The 22737-nt window shown below is 39.6% G+C and overlaps 1 protein-coding gene and 1 long non-coding RNA gene across 4 annotated transcripts in view; both read right to left on the bottom strand.

The window, feature by feature from the left end:
• The window catches only part of Exoc4 (exocyst complex component 4), a 724890-nt gene that overhangs the window by 508381 nt on the left and 193772 nt on the right, over positions 1-22737 (bottom strand). The gene's annotated exons all lie outside the window — the stretch shown is intronic.
• The window catches only part of Gm38785, a 31978-nt gene extending 9241 nt beyond the window's left edge, over positions 1-22737 (bottom strand). Inside the window, exon 1 of the long non-coding RNA XR_868957.2 lies at positions 1-22737. This exon is cut by the window's left edge and continues 5888 nt beyond it. This is a non-coding gene — a long non-coding RNA (predicted gene, 38785).

Below are 22737 nucleotides of genomic sequence, written 5' to 3'. Positions count from 1 at the left end.
CTAGAGAAACACATGCAGAGGAAATAATGAGTGGGCTTACAAGGTATGAACTAGACAATTGCATTAATACTGTCAAGCCAAAAAGGCCAGTATCCTTTCCAGAGCTTTCATGTCTCACCCTGTACCCAGTAAAACAAGCCACAAAACTAGGAATCATGAACAAAGGCAACTATCAAAGAGGTCATGTACCAAAGTCAAATCCTCTCCCCCGTTCCACAAGAGAGTTATTCCTATCATCTTAAAAAGAGGTTTCCCCTGACACATTCCCCCTAGAAAGCAGAGATCGAGCAGTGTCCACATGTCACACCATTTTAATAAGACCAGGTTTGTGCTTCTCTTCTGTCTTTTCTGACTGACAATATATTATCATACATATCTCTAAGAGGTGCTGAACTGAATTTTCATTACCCAAAATGTCAAGACTCGTTTTTGTCATCAGAGAGCACAGCTGGTCGATACCAGCAGCCCCTTCATTAATTCAAACAGAGCAAGTCACCTATACATAACTTCATTTTGCATGGGCTGAGGCTCATATTCTGCAAGTTTTAATTTACAGCTAGTGGGTGTAAGATACCATGTACCTACATGGTGGCGCTCAAACATGAAGAATCTTAATTAGCCACATTTTACATGAGCCCTGTGGTTACTGTAAACCATTGGCTAAAGGCTTAGCTTTAGAGCAGGACTTCTTCAGAACAAACTCACAGACTTTCAGATAATTATGACATCAGATATATACATAGGAATAAGTGTTTCAGTAAGCACTATTTTTAAAATATAAGTAAATTAACATATAGCTTTTCTAGGGGCTTATAATATAAATACATATAACTATCCTATATTTTTAAAACTTAATGAAGGTATATATGATGTATTCCAAAGGAAATGACATAAAATTAGGGGTTTAAACTAATTATATGAAATAAAAAGGATTAGTAGCCAATTCTAATTTGGAAATAAAAGAATCAAATGGGCATCTCTATAGTCTCATACATCTCTAAGATGTTACGTTAAAAAGAGACACACTAACCACAATGATACAACTAGATATTCACTTGGATGTCTCACATTGAGAAGACAGACAATATCAAACTTTGGCATACACTGCAGGCAGGAATATAAAATACACTCACTTTGGAAACCTACTTGGTTTCTTAAAAAGTTAAGCAAAAGTAATGTCATGCTTGAACCTGCAATCCAACTTCTATATATTCCTAATGAATTTAAAAATGCTTGTCTCACACAAAAATGTGAACATATGTTTGTAACATAGCATTCACAGGGTCAGAAACCGAGGGACAGAATCAATGCAAATCAACAACTGACAGGTTAAACACTATGTGACATGTTCACACAACAGAGTACTACTCATCCATGAGAGGAAACAAACCCTGAATCAGCCAGTTATTCAAGAGAAGGTCAAATCATTGGGTAGGAAAGAAAGAAGGAAGGGAGGGAGGGAGGGAGGGAGGGAGGGAGGGAGGGAGGGGAGGGGGAGGGGAAGGGGAGGGAAGAGAGAGCAAGAGAGAGCAAAAGAGCGAGAGAGAGCAAGAGAGTGAGAGAGAGAGAGAGAGAGAGACAGAGAGACAGAGAGACAGAGAGACAGAGAGAGAGAAGCCAGTCACAAAATCGTAGACAAGATGATTTCACTCCATCTAGAAATCTCATGCTAACCTGTGACATAAAGCATCTCAGCCTTACAAAAGAACACAAGAACTTGGCCTCTAGCTGCATGGTATAAAAACAATAAACCCACACTTTAAACAAATAATTTCAAATAACTATTTGAAAGATGATTACTATAATTGAAGCTAATCTAGTATGAGAAAAGGAGTTTCTCCACTAAAATGTGAAGATAATAAAAAGATAATCTATGTCAGATATGGAAGGTCCCTGAGTGACAAATGGTAAATTAATCAAAATTAAAGATTCTTGGGTTCTGGAAAGATGGCTCTGTGGGTAAAGGCTCTTCAATTTTACAGGGACTGAAATTCAGTATGCTGTAAGGAAACCAGGACCCACTTTTGTGTTCAGGACAGCCTATACCTCTAGCTAAAGGGGATCCTACACCATCTTCTCGCCTCTCTAGCCACCAGGACTTGCACACAGTCACACCCAGACACATAATTAAAAAGAAATAGAAACTGGCAACAGCAACTACTTTCTGAGTCAGTACAGCCCTCACTCTTCAAAACAGCAGCTTTTTCTTGCAGCTCAGAGAGTCTACTACAGAGATCTACAACTGGTCAACATGGAGAGAATAAGTGAGCATGGAGGAACCCCAGCTGAGCAGAATTCAAGCCCTACTTCTAAGGCTCAGGGAATCAAAGAGAAGCAGGCTACAAAGACTATAAAAGTCAGAGGACCAGGATCATAGCTGCAAGAGTCTGTTAGATATGACAGGAATGCTATACCCATAAACTCTCAACAATATGCCTCCTGCACCAGATCACACCTGTTCACACGCCAATGTAGATGGAGTAAATTTTCACAAGGTCCCAACCCCTGGTGACTAGCATCAGGCAGTGAATAGGTGCTGAGAATACTGAGAATGGGAATCAGTATTCTCTAGGTGCAGGGCCCCTGATAGGTCTCCCAATCCTAACTGTTCAGCCCTAGACATACATAAATAAAGTCAATACTAACTAGACTCATTAAAGTGTCTGGGGGAGGGTGTATATGTGGGGAGAAGGAGAGGGAGGGGAGAGAAGGGGACTGGGGAGGAGGAGGGGGAGGGGAGGGGAGGGGCGGGGAGAGGAGAGGAGAGGAGAGGAGAGGAGAGGAGAGGAGAGGAGAGGAGAGGAGAGGAGAGGAGAGAGGAGAGATATTAACAATTTGAGATCATGAATTTGAGAAGGAATGATGCCAATGGCACAGGAATAGTTGAACGGTGTAAAGAGGAAGTTATGGAAATAGTATAAATACAGTGTATTCATGTGTGAAAAATCTAAGATGAATAGATTCCATTGGAAGCACTAAAAGCTAATATTCATAATCATTGGTCTAATTTCTAAGAGGCAGCAACATCCTCGTGTAGGGTATTTCATTCTCTGGAATTTATATCTTAAATCCCATACTTATCAAGAAGGGAAGGAATTTTCTTTTTTATCTGACAAGTAAGAGCAGCCCTCAGATTAACATTCCTAGATGGATTTCCAAGTATTCAACATCATGGGACACTGAGCATTTCTGTATAGTAGCCTTTTGGTTTCACAGCTATTAACCTGTCTCCTATCACCACAAATATTATTTGAAGTGGACATGATTGTAACATCACACGTGGACTTGGTCAATGAAATATAAGTGCACTGGATCAGATGTGTCTAAACTTTCAATGAAAACAGCTGGTGGGTATTAAAATTGAATGGCACAGTATGCTAGGCAAATGAAGAAATTCAAACAAGTCTCACTCAACTATGATTATAGCAGCGGCATCCTGGATGAACTCATTTATCAGAGGGTGAAGGTTATTCACTTAAAGCACCTGTTTCTCAATGATCTGAAGCTAGCAAGCCGCATGTTACAAGACCAGGAATCGACAGAGAAAGCATAGGGAGTCCTCTCAGCTAGCCAGAGGACTGCATCATCATTGCAAAGACCAGTTCAAAAAGCAGCAAGTCTCAAAATCGGGATTTGTAAAAGCACTGGGAAGCATCCTCAGGATCTGGTGATGGATTCAGGGGAGGCAAAAGAGGAGCCAAGATGTTCCTCCAGGTTGACATCCAGGCTCAACAGCCAGTGCAGAGTGCTATTTAATGAGTAGACAAATTAAAGAAGAGTAGGGTTGGGGCAGTGGCAACCAAGGAAGTCCATGAGTAATTATAATTAGACAAGTTCATTGTTAGGTACTGTGGTGATATGAATAGGAATGGCATCCAAAGATCCATATGTTTGCATGCTTGGCCATTGAGAGTGGAACTATTAGGAAGTGTGGCCATGTTGAAATGGATATGAACTTGCTGAAGTAAGTGTGTCACTCTAGAGGCATGCTTTGAGGTCTCCTATGCCCAGACTACACTCAGTGTGGCACACAGTCTCCTGCTGCCTGAGGATCAAGATGCAGAACTCTCAGCTCAGACTCCAGCACCATGTCTGCCTACACAATGGAAGGCTTCCCACCATGATGATAATGGACTAATGATCTGAAACTGTAAGCCAGCCCCAATAAAATGTTTTCCTTTGTAAATGTTGCTGTGGCCATGATGTCTCTTTCCAACAATAAATCCCTTACTAAGACTGATACCAAAGAGAAAGAAACACAATCTGTTTACCCTTTCTTGGACAGTTACAATGATTAGGTTTTACTTGTACATTTAAAAATTCTATAAATATTTTTCAAACGTTATTTCACAGAAAACTTCTTACCCCATATATTTTCCCTATAGGTTCCCAAAGAAACAAAAGTCATAGAGAATTAGAAATACAGAGAGAAACTGTTAAGACTGAGAGCTAGAATCAATTTGGAATAGGAAAAGAAAAAACAGGTTCACATTTTCCTTCTTAAAGTAAGAGAAATCATTTATAAACATCCATTAACCTTGGAGTCCCAAAGGAAGAACTGTGTAGTATCAAGATTGGATTGTGCAATGGTTTCCTACAGATAGATAACACAGTACTGTGGATCCAGAGCTTAATACAACATAGTGCATCATTCTCACAATTTCTACAGGTTATAAATACTGTTGCAGACAAGCTGATTCTAGTAGAGAGCCTCATATCTCAATGAAGGTTCAGGTTCACACTCTCATGAAAGTTCTGGAGCCCTCTCAGTAAATTGTTCCAGTTGCGGGAGAATTCAGTTCCTGTGGTTCTGAACTGAGGGCCATGTTTTCCCTGTGAATGTTACATGGTGGTTACCCTATCCCTGAAAATGTGAACCACTCTTTTTATTAAACTTTACTTCTAAAAGTCCTATGTATTGTTTCTTGTCCCCTTTAACAGCTTGCTTGCTTAATAAGGCTATGGCTGAATAGGGACTTTATTGAAACACCAAAATGACAATATAGAAGAAGCCACTTTGCAAAGGAAGACTTGAAGCCTTTTCTTGGCTGGGCTCCATCTAAGGAACAGAGCTTGAATAGAAAAAGCCCAAGAAAAACAAATGGGGAGGCAGAGACTATAAAAGGCTATACACCATGCACCAAGCATCTGAAGGCATGGAGCTCTTTCCTTAGCCACCAACCCTCTTCCATTCTTGAGTGGAATTCATTCCTTTCTTAAGTGCTAGCTCCATCTCTGTTCATGTGTCCACGGCACAATCTTCTGTTCTATCGAGAGAATGGAGAGTCTTGTGAATGATCCCCATCTGCAGCTCAGCATTCCAAATCATGCTCTCCTTGACTCTCTGGCAGTCTCAGTTTCTCTTAATGTCACAACTAATATAAAGTCACCACTCTTCTTCCATCCCCCATCCTCCTAGAGGATGCTGCAAATTACAGCTTCTGTATATTGTTTTCTTCCTAAAGAATAAAACTGAGCTCGAGTTTCCTTCAGAATCCTTTTAAAAATTAATTTATTAAGGATACTTAGAACCCAAAACAGGAACCTCAACTGTCCCTGATAACAAAACCAGTTAGAGACAATGAACATCCCTTGTAGTTAATTCTTAATAACATTCAAACCTCTTCCACTACTTTTATATAATGTCTGAAAATCATAGGACTGACCATTTATCACAGCTACAGATTCTTGCCAACACTGGGAAAGGAATTACACAAGGTTATGGATATGCCTACCAACTGTAGAGATACCTATGGCAAATATGCATTAGAGGAATAATTCAAAATTGTACATCACTGAACAAGTAATGGCCAAGAGAGATGAAAATAAATGCCATTGACATCAACCTCAAAGTTACTGAGAAATTAATAAGTGATACCTATGAGGAAAGTGCTCTACTTGTCCAGTGCTAGGCCAAGCAGAGCTATACAACATGACCCTGACTCAAATAAACATGCAAACAGACAAGCAAGCAACAACAAACAGGGCTTCCTAAGAACGCTGGATAAAACCACTTCGACACAATCAGGACACACATCTAGTTACTATGGAAAGATATACTGGAAATCAGTGAATTGATATGTAGTCTAAAAGGTAAATAAATCCAGGAAGTTGTCAGAATGAGATGGAAAAGAATAATACAAGAGGGTGCTTAGATTCCTTAAAAGGAAATCCTGTCAGCAAGGGGGACAGATGCCCAGCACAACTAAAAACACCAGGCACTGAAAATATAGAATTGGAATTTCCATACAATGTCTGATAAATGTGTATTTATCAGACGTGTTAGTATTTTTTAAACCTAAACACCTAACTCTAGATGCAGCAGTGCTACCCCTGAATGTACCCAAGAGAAATGAACACGAAGTACGAAGCTTTCCTTAGCAGAATAACCTGAAACTCCAAGTGCGAGTAATCAAAGTCTACAGAAATGAGAATGGGTTCTCCTGCAGTCACAGGAGGAAATGCTACAGAATAATAGAAAACAACGTATACAACAACAAATACATCCCACAGAGTTTTTGCTAAGTAAAAAAGGACAAACATTATTTCACTATAGGGGAGAAAAAGGCAAAATGAAGTGACAGCATTAGAAAATAAGGAATATGCCAACAGCAGGGATCGAACTGCCAAGAAGCAGGAGAAATCTCTATCACTGACTACTTCAAACATTTTACTACGAGTACTTTTATCTAAAATGATAACAATATCAACAAAGAATAGTTAAACGGAGGGCACTCAGAAAAGAGCATTTACCTAATAAATGGTATGCTTACTAGAGATAAAATACCTTTTGAACTATTACTTATAATATATTTGCAGCAATTATTTAGCTCAAAGTATAAAACACAGCAAATATAATTTGAGCCTACTCAAAAACCATTTAAAATATAGAAAACATAAGATACTTAAAATAAACTAAGACTTCCCCTTGGGCAATATATCTGCTTTTAAAAAGAAAATGTCCTAGAAATAAAAATGAAAAAAAAAACAACAACAAAAACAAAAAACAAAAAGGATGTTGACTTACATGTGAGCAAGAGGAGATTTTAATTCCATAGATGTTATACCAAATCCATTTCCATTACAGACACTATATCTATTGAGTTTATCACATTAAATAGTTTTAGACATGATTGAACTTATCCACAATTCAGATGTTAAACATCTGTTAAGACAATACATCTAATATTACAACTGTTAAGTGATTAACAAGAGGCCTACGAAGGGGAGAATTACTGGTTCTCAATAAGAGTTCCGGGTCCTCACAGTCTCCATAACTAACTGAGTGATGGATTGTCTCATTAACAACTTTGTTTCTATCAGTCCTCCTTCAACAACCATGCTTGTAAGGAATGATGTCTATTCTGCTTGAGTCCCAAGTAAAGTCCAACCTTCCATCTCACGTTAGCTATAAATACAACTGACTGTCTCAGTGATAACTTTAATGTACAACGATGCTCAGGTAGATAGCTACTAAAGTATTATTTCTGGGAGTGTCTGTGAGAGTAGTTTTGTAAGAAATTACCATGTGAATCCCTGGACTAGGAAAAGAAAACCTTCCTAATCAAGGAAGCATCATATCCATGGAGGCCATATCAGATCAGTGAGAAGGGGCCATGGCAGCATGCTCATGCTGGGATGACCGTGCCTTCCTGCCCAGTCTCTGGCACTGCACTGTCTTCTTACAACCACAACCAGAAGCTAAGCTACTCCTCTATCGCTCTAGTTCTGGGGCCTACACCCTCGACAGGCATTTACATCACTACCCCATGTTTCTCCAGCTTTCAGTTTAAAATGAAATTTCACCATGGTCTTTCTTTCTTGGGTCTCCAGTTTACACGTCATGGGCTTTTCTCCCTTCATGGTTAAATGAGTTCAATTCTTCTAGCCTATACTTATTATATATCTAAGTGTCTCTCTCTCTCTTTCTCTCTTTCTCTCTTTCTCTCTCTCTCTCTCTCTCTCTCTCTCTCTCTCTCTCTCTCTCTCTCTCTCTCTCTCTCTCTCTCTTGACCCATCTATCCATCATCCATCTATGGTCTTTTATGAGAAATTCTGATAAATATACATACATCTTTTCTGAAATTTTTATGTTCTTTTAAAACAATTTCAAATTGTTTCTTTTTAGCCCTGATTTGATTGTATAGGAAATGAAGCAACATAGAGAAGAGGTAATTTGAACATCAACCATGTAGCAAGCCTGATCCAGAACCATATTCTAGACATTTGACTAGTCCTAAGATGCTTATTTGAGGAACAAACAACAAATGATTTAGAGTCCAAAAACATTTAACTTTCCAGATGAACAAGGCTTTCAGGAATAATTTTATTTCTTTTCTCAACTGAGAAAATTGGTTAAGTAGTGTGCACAAGATTTTAGAGAATTTTATCTGAAAAGATATTGGTAAACTGGATTTTAATACAATAATACAGAATCCATCTAGGAACAAAAAATAAGGAACTTATCTATTTCAGAGATTAAAATCTATCCTGCAAATAATAGGTCAATCAAAGCTTACAAAAAAAGGGGGGGGGGATTGTTTACAATTTTAAAATTAAAAAAAAAAAGGAAAAGGGCGAGATGACAGCCATCACTCCCTCACTTTGGACTTGGGAGTAAAAATGGTGTAGGCAATCACAAACTGCTAAAAGCAGTGTGAACATTTGAACAAGTTGGAGTACCAGTCTAGTGACTAGATTAGATAGCTCTAAACAAACTGACAAACACTAGCTATCTTCATACTAATCTAACATCACATTGACAACTACTCTCCTAGCCTAGCAAGCTCGCTCAACAACTAAGGGCACTTGCCAAACCTGACAACTGGAGCTCAATACAGCCCCCACTTCTCAGCCCACGAGATATACACACCTACATGGTGGGAGGAGGGAACCAACTCCTGAAAGCTGTCTGCTCATTCATACAAATGTTGTGTCATATACACACACTGAGACACTTATGAACATATATAGTTTCATACATACTTACAAACACTCATATATGAATGCACACATATGCATATAATAAATGATAGATATATGATCAATTGATAGATAGACAGACAGACAGACAGACAGACAGACAGACAAAAGTTTAAGGAGAATTTCTCTCTTACTTACATTAACTTCTTAAACAAATGACATCACATGTACCTAAGTCACCAGATTGCAAAACTGTTAATGAGCCAAAATGTGTATCTCAAGATCAAACACAACAAAGAATTCCATGTACAACTGGAATTTCAAATCATGCATTTTCAAATCAGCCTCTGACACTGTTCCCATTCGTCCTGGGAGGGCCAGAAGTCTTGTAGGAGCCCACCTTGTGACGTCACTGCTTTCACTGCGCTCACATCCGTCTCCACACAGACATCGAGCACTTTTCTAGTATGAAAAGTTGACTACCTCCTTCTCCTCCAGGGAGACCTCAGAGATTATCATTCATAGGAGAAAATACAAGCTTTATGCTATATTATAAAGTCTTTTAAGATCTACTCATTTTTTTCCCATCCCTAGGTCTAATCCTTCTCATACACTCACTTTGACCAAAATAAAATGTTTATAACTGCAGGGCAGTCCCATATCTGTGGACTCAGGTACAACCACTCCAGAGTGTAGCCAATTAACTACATTTGGTCACTCAAACTGCCTTGGTCAGGTGGTTATCTCATTTTTAACCTTAGAGGTACAGCCCCTTCCTCTATAATGTCTTCTATGACTTTCCAAGAAAATATTGTCTTTTCTCCTTTGATCTACAAAGGAAGTTGTGTCACTTACTAGAACTTTGTCTTCTATCATACCTACCGCCCCTTCTTACACGGGAGATGCACAAGGAGCCCTCCAGAAGTAGAGTCCAGAATAGAACTGGTCTCGAAATGTTACTGCTACCTCCTTACTGTGAATGTGGCAATGGATACAAACCCTAGAAATGGGCAGGTAAGTGTTTCTTGTATCATATTACAAATATGTAAGCAATCTAGCTTACATGTAAAACAACTGGTCCATGAAGTAAAAGTATGAGACATAGGTGCTCCTCCATTAAGCTATAACATTTCCCAAGCCACTCAAAGCACAGAGCTATACCAGCGCTCCACACATGAACATCACTAACCAACTGAACAGGGATATGTAAATTAGTTAACTGATGCAGAAACCAGACATTAATGTGCAAACAAACAGGGACTTCTTTGAGCTAAGTGGGCATGAATATGCAAATGAACTGGCTGCAATTCAGTAGATGTCATCACAATTCTAGGAATGAACATCCTATATTATGACTATTACAATATTCATGTAGCATTTCATATATTAGTATAATATGGCTTTTTGAGTTTAAATTTGTGGGGAAGCCAGAAGTAACTTCATACGTATTTTCATTCACACCATAATCACAAACTGGAAATCAGATGTGAACATGAAGAATTCTGAAAACTCTATGTAGTACAAAGCTGCCACCACCATTTCAACTTAACAAAACATTCTATTTTTAAATCAAGGTGCTTTAGAAATGGGTTAGGCTGATCCTTCATGATATGGTCCCTCCAGATACGTCCTGCCCAGCCTCATCTAACATACCCAAGTAGGTCACTCTATAATGGCTACATATAAAAATGTTACATTTTCTACATGGGTCTTTATAAAGTTGTACAAATATGAAACTTCACCAATATTCAGAAAAGTCAGTGCGTGATAACATTTATCATTTGTTCACATGCTAACGACCTTTATCCCCCTATCATCACTTCTGCAGAACTGTGTGTTAATCTCATGGATGTTAGGATAAGCAGTGGCAACTACTTTGGTGTGCTCTGCATCATCTGTTTCCCAAAGTAACAAATTAGAGTAAGTATAAATCAATCTATACAAATGGAGCTCCCTGATTAATGAAAGAGTCTGCATCACACTCTGAACCTTGGGTTAAGAGGGGCAGCTTTCCTCTAGCACCCTTCACGGATTTATGCCCAGCAATGGAAATGCCTGTCCCTTTTTATATGAAAAGCCTTCCAGATGGATGGGAGGCTCTGCCTCTTCTAACATTTGCATATGCAAACATACAACTCCACCCTGAGTGTCACAATACTGCCATTACGTTTTGGCATGAGAACCTAGAGTCTAAGTAGAACTGGAAGTAATAATAAACAGAAAACTTGAAACAACACAGAGAACCTATCCTCTCTGGGGTAGCATGGAACCCTCCAGCTGAGTACATCAGAGGTGCTGCACTGCAGGGGACAGGAGACCTGAGCTCCTTCTATTTCTTAGCTCTTAGTCCTTATAGTACACTCTCATCTGCATTATCTAAGAAGCTCCTCACCACATTCCAATACAAGCGTGTCTTCACATACATGCTGGGCTGGAGGAGGAGATGCTGTTTCTTCTCTTATATGGGTGACCTGAAGTAACACACAATTCTTTTCTCATAACTTATGGCAAGAAATAAATCATATACCTGTGGCTAGATGTAGACAATGTTTGAAGTCCTCATAGTCTATGTAGCCCCAAAATTATGTAAAATTCAGGGACTGTATGAGAACAGAACTGAGGTAAAACAACGCTGGCTGTAAATGTCAGTCTGGGTTATGAACAGTCTGTTTCTTTTCTTTTACACACACAGGAGGATGGTTATATAAAGCACAGTAGAATTATACAATAGCTGTTTATAAAACTGGCTGTGTTGTGCCAGGAAAATGCTACTGATCCCCCCAAAACAGACAAAAGCCAATCTGATGCAACTCACAGCAGGGTCTATATTCTATTTGAGCTAGCTCGCATCCATCCACACCAACCCCCCCCCCCCCGGCACACCACCATCAGGATGGTTTTGGGGGCGGGGGAGATCCCCGAATGTCTATCGGGGCAAGCCTTTATAGTAAGCAGCAAGCAGGTAATATCTGTGCAGCTAATCAGAAAGCTACTGCGGCCTTTAACACAATTGGCTGGTGCTGGGAACTTAACTTCGGTTCCCCTCTACCTTGGTGGTCAATAGGCAAGAGGTGGGCTTATAACCTGGGGTGCAGGTTTGTTGGGGGAATGACCTGGAGACACTGGTCTTGTTGGGGATTAGCCTAGAGGTTTTGTTGGGAGGCAACTTGGAAACTAATGCTACCAGCCTGTTAGTCTACCTGAGTTCAAAGTTAGGCCAGGTTCTCTAAAATGGAGTCTGAATTTAAAAGCTTTGGTATCTCAGTTTCACACATTATTGAATCCTGCCATTTAGAAAAGCGCCTAGCACAAGTAAACATATCACGAAGTTGTACAGGACCAATGAATACACAGGGAAGGAAAATATAAGAAGTAAACACATTCCAGCCAGTGACTCCAACTCAGCCTTGGTAACCACTGCACAGTGGAGCTTGAGGGAAAGCAACACAGGTGACACACGAGGAAAGTACCTGACACAGACATTATCTTCTGGGGAGCTAGTTAAGTTAGTTAAGAGCTCAGGAGGAAGTCACAGATTTGGGGGTGGGGGGAATCAGGTTTCAATGAGATGGTACAGGCCAAAAAATTCACCCTACTGTTAGGAAAGTCCAGATTTGATGATACAAACATCAAATAAGATACATGATGTTATATTCTGGCCTTACAATACGCCTTTTTAATTACTTGTTCATTCTGTACTTTATGTGAGAGTATAACATATAAAATAGTGCCTATGACATTTGCACCATTTTAAAAAAAGAATAAAAAAGACAGCACAGGTCCTACAGAGTCTATGGCTTCAGTGGGGAATATTTCTGAGTTTGTGTGTAATTCCTCAGCTTAGCTTCTGTACATTTTATCACTCAAAGATGGCCACCTAAGTAATATACTCTTCATTTCTATCCGCTTCTGACAGCCATCTAAATTCATTTGTAGGTACTGGATTTGTGTGAAGACAAAGACATACCAACAGACAGAGAGAAACAAAGATGGGGGGGGCAAGGGAGGGGGGAGGGGATGAGTTTTCTTATGTTGTTGTGTATAACTGAGTCACTGTACAATAATTCATTCACTTTCACCACTACACTGCACCCTGTATAAACCTTCTGCACTCTACATAACCATCCTCCCGTTGATGAACATGAGAGCTGTTTCTAGGTTTGTGCTATTTGAAAAGTACTGCTATGAAAAGTCTTCTTAATACATTTTACATTTCATATCTGAGTTCTCAATCCATTACAATCTTATTTTTCTAAATGGTACAATGAGCAAATTCAATTTTATTTTCTATATGGATAATCAATTATCACACCACGTTTCTTGATTCATCTGCCTTTTATCAATCTGTAATGTCACCTCTCTGTGTATTAAGTTTTAAGGTGTGTGGCGATTTATCTGCTTCTGACTGTCTATAAAGGCTGACAATGGTTTTCCAGGCATCTACAACAAAAAAGGGCAAAGGACAGGAGCGGTAAGAGCCTACACAGGTGGGCCAGTGAACCCAAGTCCTTCTCATCAAACTATGTCCACTTTAATTTATTCTCTCTTCTGAACTGTGAAATCAGACTTAAACAGGACAAGTGTTCTATAGCTAAGAATAGTCCTGAAAAGCACTAACTAGTTGTCAGGAGCCATTTAGCCTGCTTCTGAAAAGCCTGCCTGTCAGGCAGATTCAAGACAGGCCAGAGTCTACTGGCAGATTTCCTGACCTGCTGATGCATGGGATGATAAGAGAGGATACACTTGAAGCTCAAGGCAAGGGGCTTAATGTTCTGTTAATCTTGGAGGAAGGAACAGAGAGGCATCCAGATAGGGTATAGATAGCCAATGTATGTCAGCCATTGTCTCTGCTAGCTCATGACTTTGTTTCCCATGATATTGTAAAGTATATAAAGACTATGCAAATTAAACTTGAGGCTGCCACAGTATTCACTGGATAGCCCTCCCAATTACTAACTTTTGTCTCTGAGACTTCGTTTCCATCTCTCCTATAAACATCCTCACTCTCTACTTAGAGGACTGTTCGACCTTGCACGAGCAGGATCAGTGGACTAGTGAGCTCTGAATCAACAAACAGAACTATTTTATTTTTTAGATTCTAAAATAATTGATACTACCACCTGCATGTTAATATCAATTTCTTTTGAATTTTGTTAATAGGTTACATGAGGTAATTTCTCCCTTATAGAAACCTCATTTTGAAAATGTAAAATAGTCCTAAGAGTTGTGTCTTATGAGACAACTATTGGCCATCCTCATGAAATCCTAATAAATACAGTCTTCATTACCTGCCATAATACTTATGGTCTTTTCTGTTTTCTAAAAATATTCAACTCAGTATGAGTTGCATAAAATAAATGCAACCTGAAGAAAGCAGGGAGGGAGCAATCCACACCTCACAGCCAGTGCGGGCGAGAGAAACCCATGCACAACCTCAAATGACACCTCAGAAAATTAGATTGCAGGAGTTGTTTTTATCTTCTTTTAAAAAGCCATCATGCAAGACCACATTAGAATTTATTATTTTTCATATAATTTCTTTTAAAAAAAAGAGAGCCATTAAAGTATAGTATAAATGCACATATGGCTTTTAAACTTGGAAACATTAACATCTCTACTTTTCTTGTAATTCAACAAATAAATGAATGCAATGGAGTGGTTTTAAAGCAAGGCTATTAATAATGACCAAAGTTCTTATAACAAGTGAGGATATCCACATCACTTTGTAATGACTGTTGTCAGATTTTGGGCTACTTTGTGGGTTCTTCTTTTTCTCTCTTTTTTTTCTCTTCTCCACTTCTCTTCTTCCCCCAATACTAGGTGGAGAGAAAGAAGGACATTGGGGGGGGGGGGGAGACAGACAGACAGACAGACAGACATAAAGTCAGAGGTAGGAAAGGGGGCAACAATAGCCTTAGAGTATTTCCTGCTGATTAGCTGCATTAGTTCTTTGGGACAAATTTGATCTTAGCCATCAGGGTATCTAACCTGTTCTTTCAATCTTTGTTTCTTCTCTGTGCATGATTACATAACAAAACAACAGCATCCTTCCACCAACCCTCCAACTAGCAGCCCACCAACCTCTAAGGGCCCTACCATTTATATATCCTCGGAAAACTCCCCAGAATTCCAAATATCACACAATCATAGAAACTATGTGCCACTGGCATATTCACACCCCTGCTAAAGCACAAGGCAAATCATAGCTGCTGTGGACAATCTAAAGCAACCCCATATCCTACACCTAGGATTGAAACATAAATTACAGAATGCCCATGATACATCCCCAAACCCAAAGAAGTTAAACAAGAAGGAAGGCCCGCCAGGTGGTGGCGCATGCCTTTAATCCCAGCACTTGGGAGGCAGAGGCAGGCAAATTTCTGAGTTTGAGGCCAGCCTGGTCTACAAAGTGAGTTCCAGGACAGCCAGGGCTATACAGAGAAATCCTGTCTCAAAAAAAAAAAAAAAAAAAAAAAAGAAGGAGGAGGAGGAGGAAGAGGAGGAGGAAGGCCAAGTGAGGATATTTGAATAACACTTAAAAGAGGAAAATAGTCATAGGAGGCAGGGGGTAGGAGATAACTGGGCGGAAGAGGTGAGGGGGAGGGGGAATGTCGGTAGGATCAAGTGTGAGAGTTGGAGGTGGGGGGATCTATAGTAAGTCCCAAAGACCTGTGATGGGGGAGGACACCCAGGAGTCAATGTGGATGACCTTACCTAAGATGCTTAACAGTACTGACAGGAACTGGAAGAAGCCACCTACTGTAGCCAGGCAGGAACCCCAGCAGAAGGGGACACCAAGCCACCCACAAAACTTTAGACCGAAAATTTGTCCTGTCTAAAAGAAATGCAGTGACAAAGCTGAAGGAATGGCCAACAAATAACCAGCCCAACTTGAAAACAATCCCATGGGCAAGTATCAATCCCTGACATTATTAATGATACTCTGTTATGCTTCCTAGCATAACTGTCCTCTGAAAGACTCTACCCAGCAACAGACTGAAACAGATGCAGATACCCACAGCCAAACATTGAATGGAGGCCAGGGACTCTTAAAGGAAGAACTGAAGGACCTGAAGGGGATAGGAACCCCACAGGAAGACCAACAGAGTCAACTAACCTGCTCCTGTGGGAGCTCTCAGAGACTGAGCCACTAGCCAAAAAACCACACACGGGCTCTTATGGAATAGACATGCAGCTCAGTCTCCAGGGATGCCTTGTTTGGCCTCAGTGAGAGACAAGTGTGTCTAATCTGGCAAAGATTTGATGTAGCAAGGTGGGGGGATACATAAGAGGCCACACCCTCTCAGAGAAGGGAAGGCAGAAGGGACTCTGAGAAGGGGATGGGGGGGGGATGGGCATGGGGAAGCATTTGGGATGTAAATAAATAAATAATACATTCTTACAGCATTTCTGCGTTTTTAAGAAACCAAAATTCTCACTCAGCTGTCTTTTACCTTCTAGACACATATTTTCATGAATTCCAGCCTCTTTCACATGATTCAACTAACAGTGAGCCCCATCCCCAACCAATCCTGTGAAAATAGGAAACCATATAAACCCAGCATCTTTCAATAAAAAACTATTGATTTTGTAAATTAAATTTAAAACTGGCAAACATTTTTAAATAAAATAAATTTCTCTATTACATAAAGAGGGTAACACATTAGGTAAACTTAATAAAAATTGGGAGTAAAAAGTTTTTATTTCCTAAATGATTTCATTAGTGCCTTAAGTCTGTCCATAACTTGAGAAAAATCTATTTATACCTTAGTACTTCTTAGAAACAAATGAAGAAATTAACATTTATACAAACTCTATTATAAGTTCATTATTTGACAAATCTTACCATAAGTAAGTTAAGATCATTCTTTTTATAAGCAAGGATATAAAAACACAAAAGGGAATCCATTTTTACAGTATATTACCAGCTAAAACAGAAGAGATAATATAAAAGATTAAAGTTATTTAGAAATAATTATATGTAATTTTCATAAAAGGAACTTCTTTCATGTACTCTGCATATTGTTAGTTATTAACAAAGTCATTAAGTAAAAATTAAAAGACTACAAAGAATTTTCTAATCAAATTTCAGGATATGAAGTTCTCCAAGTGCTTCTTGCATTTAAGAATGTAGAACAAATGTGCAGTGTGAGTATAAAGTCACTGCAATGAATACCACACCTCACTCCATCCCAAAGGCCCCTGAAAAGGTGCACACAAATGATACCTGCGAAATGCTCCGCACTACAGAGCAGTTTGCAGCTTTGGAGACTGCCATTATAAATCCTTTTCTAGAAAGGATCATATCCCCATGGTTAATATATATCAAATGTGGTCTTACCTGAAGACAAAGCACCTACAAGGACATTAATTACATACAGTGTCATTATATATTCACAACTCCAGTCATTGAAATCCCTCAGAAGGAAAATTCAGGAAGTCTGGGTCAGTCCAAGAGCCCAGTTTCCCCTGACATGGGTACTTCCATATTTACTATGTGAAGTTTAGCAAAGGCAGTTCTCCAGGAGTTGGAGATTATAGTCTTTTAATGTCAGAGGTAGAGAAACGCCACTCATCCAAGTGATAAGAATAAAGCTAGCACTCCAAAGTAAGATCCTCAAGTTCATACAGAAAGCTAAGTAGCCCTAAGACAGGGGAAAAAACTGTAATCAAAACAGAATATACATTTCTGCCTGAATCAATAGCCATTAATAAACTCTACTCATGAGCCTTACTATCTTGAAAACAGAGGGAAGATGAATCACAGGATTCTGACTCTGGTTTCTTAAACCTATTATAAAAATTTATCAAATAGGTCTACATATGCCTACAAACCAGAAAATAGGAAAAGACTCTCTTCACTGTAAAGTGTATATATCTGTAGGCAGAATAGTAAGAGCATATACACACAAAAAATTGTGCATGCTTGTGTATATTAATACATGCTCCATGTCACAAGTTCTCATCCTATATTTTAAAGAACCTAATTTATTCCAAACTTTATTCTGGATAACATTTTTATCTGGGCAACTCCACCTCAACAATAAATAGTATGATTTGTATTCTGGGTGGAAGGAGGTATAGATTAACAAGTTAACAAGTAAGCAAGGCATGCCAAAGAAGAGTATTATGACAGAAATGTTTTAATGTTGTGTGAAACAATTACAGGATGAGGAGCGGGGGTGGGAGGTCAGAAAACCTTAGCGCAATCTGGGCAGGAGACACAGACACAATGATCTACTGTTCCTAGGCACTCAGGAAGCTTTGTCTGGACTGATGGTAACTGAGGAGAGTTACAGAGTGAGCAGAGTAGACACCCTAGGACCAAATGCTGAGAGGACATGCTCTGGAGAACCCTCACGCAAGCAGGGGGAGCCAAAGGTGCAAGGAGCAACGGAAAGGACAAGTGTGACAAATGTCCGAGAGCAGACACAGGAGTCTGCCATCATGGACGTCACTGTGACCTGGAGGTGACAGCTCAGTGGACGAGAGTTGAGAGCTCAGTCGCACAGCAAAAGAAACTTAATAGTCCTAACACCTACTTGAGCAGCCAGACTTGGAAAGCTTTATTTGCTATATCAGAAGACTGAGGCCCAGTTCACGTGAGTCAACCAAGAGCTGCTTGCCCACGAGTGGCAGTATTTTGATTTTCTGAATCTCACGAGTAAATGTGTTTATCAATTATATTATTCCACACATTTACACGTTAAAACCGAGACAGGACATGTAAGGTAAGCTAAATGTTCATTAGAACTAAGCTTCATCTCTACCTACAACAACGCTGTCTAAGCAGTACAATGAAGCAGTGGAGAGGCTCAGAGCAACAGGAAGCCAGTGATGAATAGACGCATACACAAGTTCCATTTCCACCTGTTATCCCACACACTCTGAAGTAGCACCCCACCTCCTCAGTCCGACTGCCAACGGCAGGCTATATAATGAACCATCTGTATCAGAACAGTAAAAGCCAATTGAGATGGGCTGATAGTACCAAAGAAATCTCATTTTTAAATTCATTTTCCCCTAGTGCACTGGTAGATTAAGCAACATTTTTTAATTGCATGATAAATCACATGCTGGCAAGAACTTAACTTTGTAAAACTTGAGCTTTTTAATGCCATTTTGATGGTCATTATGATGGATTTCTTTGCTGCACCCCAGCAACAAATCTCACAAGTAAATGTGTTTATCAATTATATTATTCCACACATGCTGATAGTAGCCATTAAAAGGAACTCTAGTGTACTGACACATTATGGGGGGAAAGCTGACCCCATGAACCAAGCCTATAGCCATGTGGCCTTAAAAGAAGAGACAGAAATCTTGGCCAGTCTCCTAGGATTTGGAAGAACTAATCAATTAGGCTTTTCCAAAAGTGAGCTGTGGTCCTTGGGACAGTTATATTAATAGATAACTGAAAAGAAACTGCCATTTTAAAATAGAGACTAGGTATAATTTCTCCTTTTTCCCCTCTGAAATGTTAAAAGCACTCATCAGAGAAACTTGTGCTCCTGAACCAAACACCCTCCAAGCTTCACGAACGCTAGTCAGCTGATCCACTGCCTCCCCAAGCACATGGCTACTATCAACATAATGCACTTGCTAACAACCATTTCTGTTTGTCACCACAGACATTCCTGAAAGCACTCTGAATACACTCAGTAAAACAGACTTCTGGTAAAGAGTGCAGTATTTCAGGGAACGTTTTGAGGGAAGAGAACGTTAGATTATAGTGATTCTTCCATTTCCTATCTTGTAACATTTCTATTTGTGCCCCACTTATGTACAGCAGGTTCCTCCGGTGGTTGGTAACTCAAGAACAATGTTTCTACTTAATAATGGTTATGTGTAAGAAAACTATAAAGGACAAAAATGCATGCATGATCCTTCCTCCTTAAACTTGGAAATGCAAGTAAACCTACCTAAAGATAAAGGCAGTCAGCCTCCACACCTCCTGTTGGGGCTCTTCCTCCTACTAAGGCAATCCCTATCCTATCTCAGACCTCAACTATCCGCACACATTCACTAACAGTGAGCCTGTTTAGGGCACATTTGCACTAACAAACACTGTAAACAAGCAGGAGAAATAAAGGCATGTCACGTGTTGTGCTTACTGCTTTGTCATAAACTCTGCCAGGTTAATGATGGTGCATGGTGCGCTATGGGACACACCCACAAAGAGAACAGAAAACACATGGCAGTAAAACACCAAACAGCAAGCCAAGACCCAAGAGTATATGTGTGTATGAAACAGAGTGGGAGTGGAAAGGAAAGGAAGGGAGCTCACTAGAATGAATAAGTAACAAATAAGTTTACCTTGGAAGTCAGGTTAGGTTTAGCATAAGAAAGGGGGCAGGAGAAAGAACAGAATCAAACTCTCTCTCTTTTTCTCTCTCTCTCTCTCTCTCTCTGTGTGTGTGTGTGTGTGTGTGTGTGTGTGTGTGTGTATGGGAGAGACAGAGACAGATACTGAAATGGAGAAAGAAAGAGACACAGAGAGACACAGAGAGAAAGAGATGGGGAGAGAAGCCGATTTGGAGTCACAGTACAAGAAAGAACACTACAGCATAGAAGGACAATATCCCATTAATGATGTACTAAATATTGCCTTCTGCACTAATTAAAGCCAAATTCTCACAGCACCTTCACAGGATCACCATGAAGAAAAAAACAAAAGCAAGAGCAAAGAGGAAGAATAACTTACCCTGGCTGATCAGCTAGTGGTGAGAGCTAGATTTTGGATGTAGGCACTTTAGGCTCAGAACTGGCTGCTAGCTATGTTGTCTCTCAAGAGATCATGGACCACAGAGAGGACCTGAAAAGTCCATCCACAAGGGTCCACCACAGAGTTCTTCCTATTCTTTTTTGTTTGTTTGTTTGTTTGTTTGTTTGTTTGTTTTTTGAGACAGGGTTTCTCTGTATAGCCCTGGCTATCCTGGAACTCACTTTGTAGACCAGGCTGGCCTTGAACTCCTAAATAAGTCTGCCTCTGCCTCCCGAGTGCTGGGATTAAAGGTGTGCGCCACCATGCCTGGCTGAGTTCTTACTATTCTTACTGTCTCAGAAACAGCTTGTGGCACTAGTCACTAATAACATGAACCTGCGTGACAGACAGGGACTCTGCTGCTGCACTGATTACATCTAAGGGCTGATTTACCTAGAAGTGCTAAGTGAGCATTTCTGCTATGGTGCACGATGATGTTGGAAGACACTGCTGAGGACAGAGATCCTTACACACACTCTATAATTACTACTCAATTATAGAGTCAACCTATAACTGCCCTTTGAAATAGTCATTCATTTTTTTTAAATAGAATGAAATGATCAGGAATTAACTTTAGGGGAGGGTCTTGTAAGTGTTAAAAGGATTTAATATAAGGCAGATGCAGAAAAATTATAGGGTCAAATTTAAAGCATCAAGTAAATACACACATACATACAAAACCATCAAACCAAGCCAAACAGGACAGTAGGAAAAAATGCTCCACTAGCCTGAAAATACATGATATGTCCAAAAACTGCACCTTACACAAGATCCCAACCCTACAAAGCCATGTCACTACTACTGTCACTCCATTCCACTCAAGGAGAGCCCTTCTCCTAGGAAGCAGCCATCTTCTAGAGCTGGGGTCAGCATTGTGTTCCTCTCCATGCCTGACAGAAGGGGTCATTTCTACCATATACTCCTCCATGAAGCAGATCAGGATGCACAACACCTTAACAGCAAGTAAATAAATGTTGTGATGCCACTCTCATTCCAATGCTCACAGAATGTGTTGTGAGCCTTAAATTTCTGGCTAGTATGCTCTTTGAGACAACTACTGTAATGAGATATGTGAGAATAGAGCAGACTTTGGAAAAAACATTACATGTTAATAGGATGATAAAAAAAGGTGGAGATGGGATGATTACAGGGACAAAGTCTTAAAACCCAGAAAGGCTGTCTAGTTACTACATAGTGTTCTAAGAAAGAACTATGATGAGTCTGACCAAATAAGAGCCTATGTAGGCTATTCACAGCCAAATAATCAAAACAGCACAATGCATAAAGGACTGTAAAAGTGTTCATATCCATTTATTTTTAAAGTCCTAAGTTCTAAGATTATCACTCTGTTCTCTGAACTCCTCTAGTAAGTCTATACATGTGATCTACCAAAGTTATTAATATGAATATCCCCATGCTATTGTCGAAATATCTGTATACAGTATTTGCATGTTCTTCCGCCTTGGATAGTAATACTCATGTATAGAATCTACACATAACTTACAAACATTCACTTTTGCTACCTGAAATCATCTCTATGTTATGACTAATATAATACAAATACTATAGCAATAGTTGCCCTATTAAAGTATTTAGGCTATAAAGAAAAGAGCCATACATGTGTTCAGCAAAGATGCAGCTTCATAAAGATTGTACGGATAGGTGGGCTGACTGTGCATATAGGCATGCACACATGTCTCACTTTGTTACCTGGAGCTTAAATTTCTATCTTAAATTTCTTTATATTTGACTTCCATTTCTTCTAACACCTATAATGCTTAGGAAACCCTCACAAATCTTTCTTTATATTTTATATTTTACCATGTCCAGTGTGGCAGTTTGAATAGAAATGGCCCCCATAGGCTCATATATTTGATACTTGAATTAGGTCATTAGGGAGTGGTACTACTTGACAGGAATTAGGAGGGGTAGCCTTGTGAAGAATGTGAAGTCTCAGAGGAGGATGGGTATCTCTGGGGAGTGGGCTTTGAGGTTTCATATGCTCAAGGCAGGTCTTCTGTCTGTCTGTCTCTTCCCCCTTTCCTCCCCCC

The sequence above is a fragment of the Mus musculus genome, chromosome 6, assembly GCF_000001635.26.
Source record: "Mus musculus strain C57BL/6J chromosome 6, GRCm38.p6 C57BL/6J".
Lineage (NCBI taxonomy): Eukaryota > Metazoa > Chordata > Mammalia > Rodentia > Muridae > Mus > Mus musculus.
Note: the sequence above shows the minus strand (reverse complement) of the source record. Positions and strands in the feature narration are given on the sequence as shown.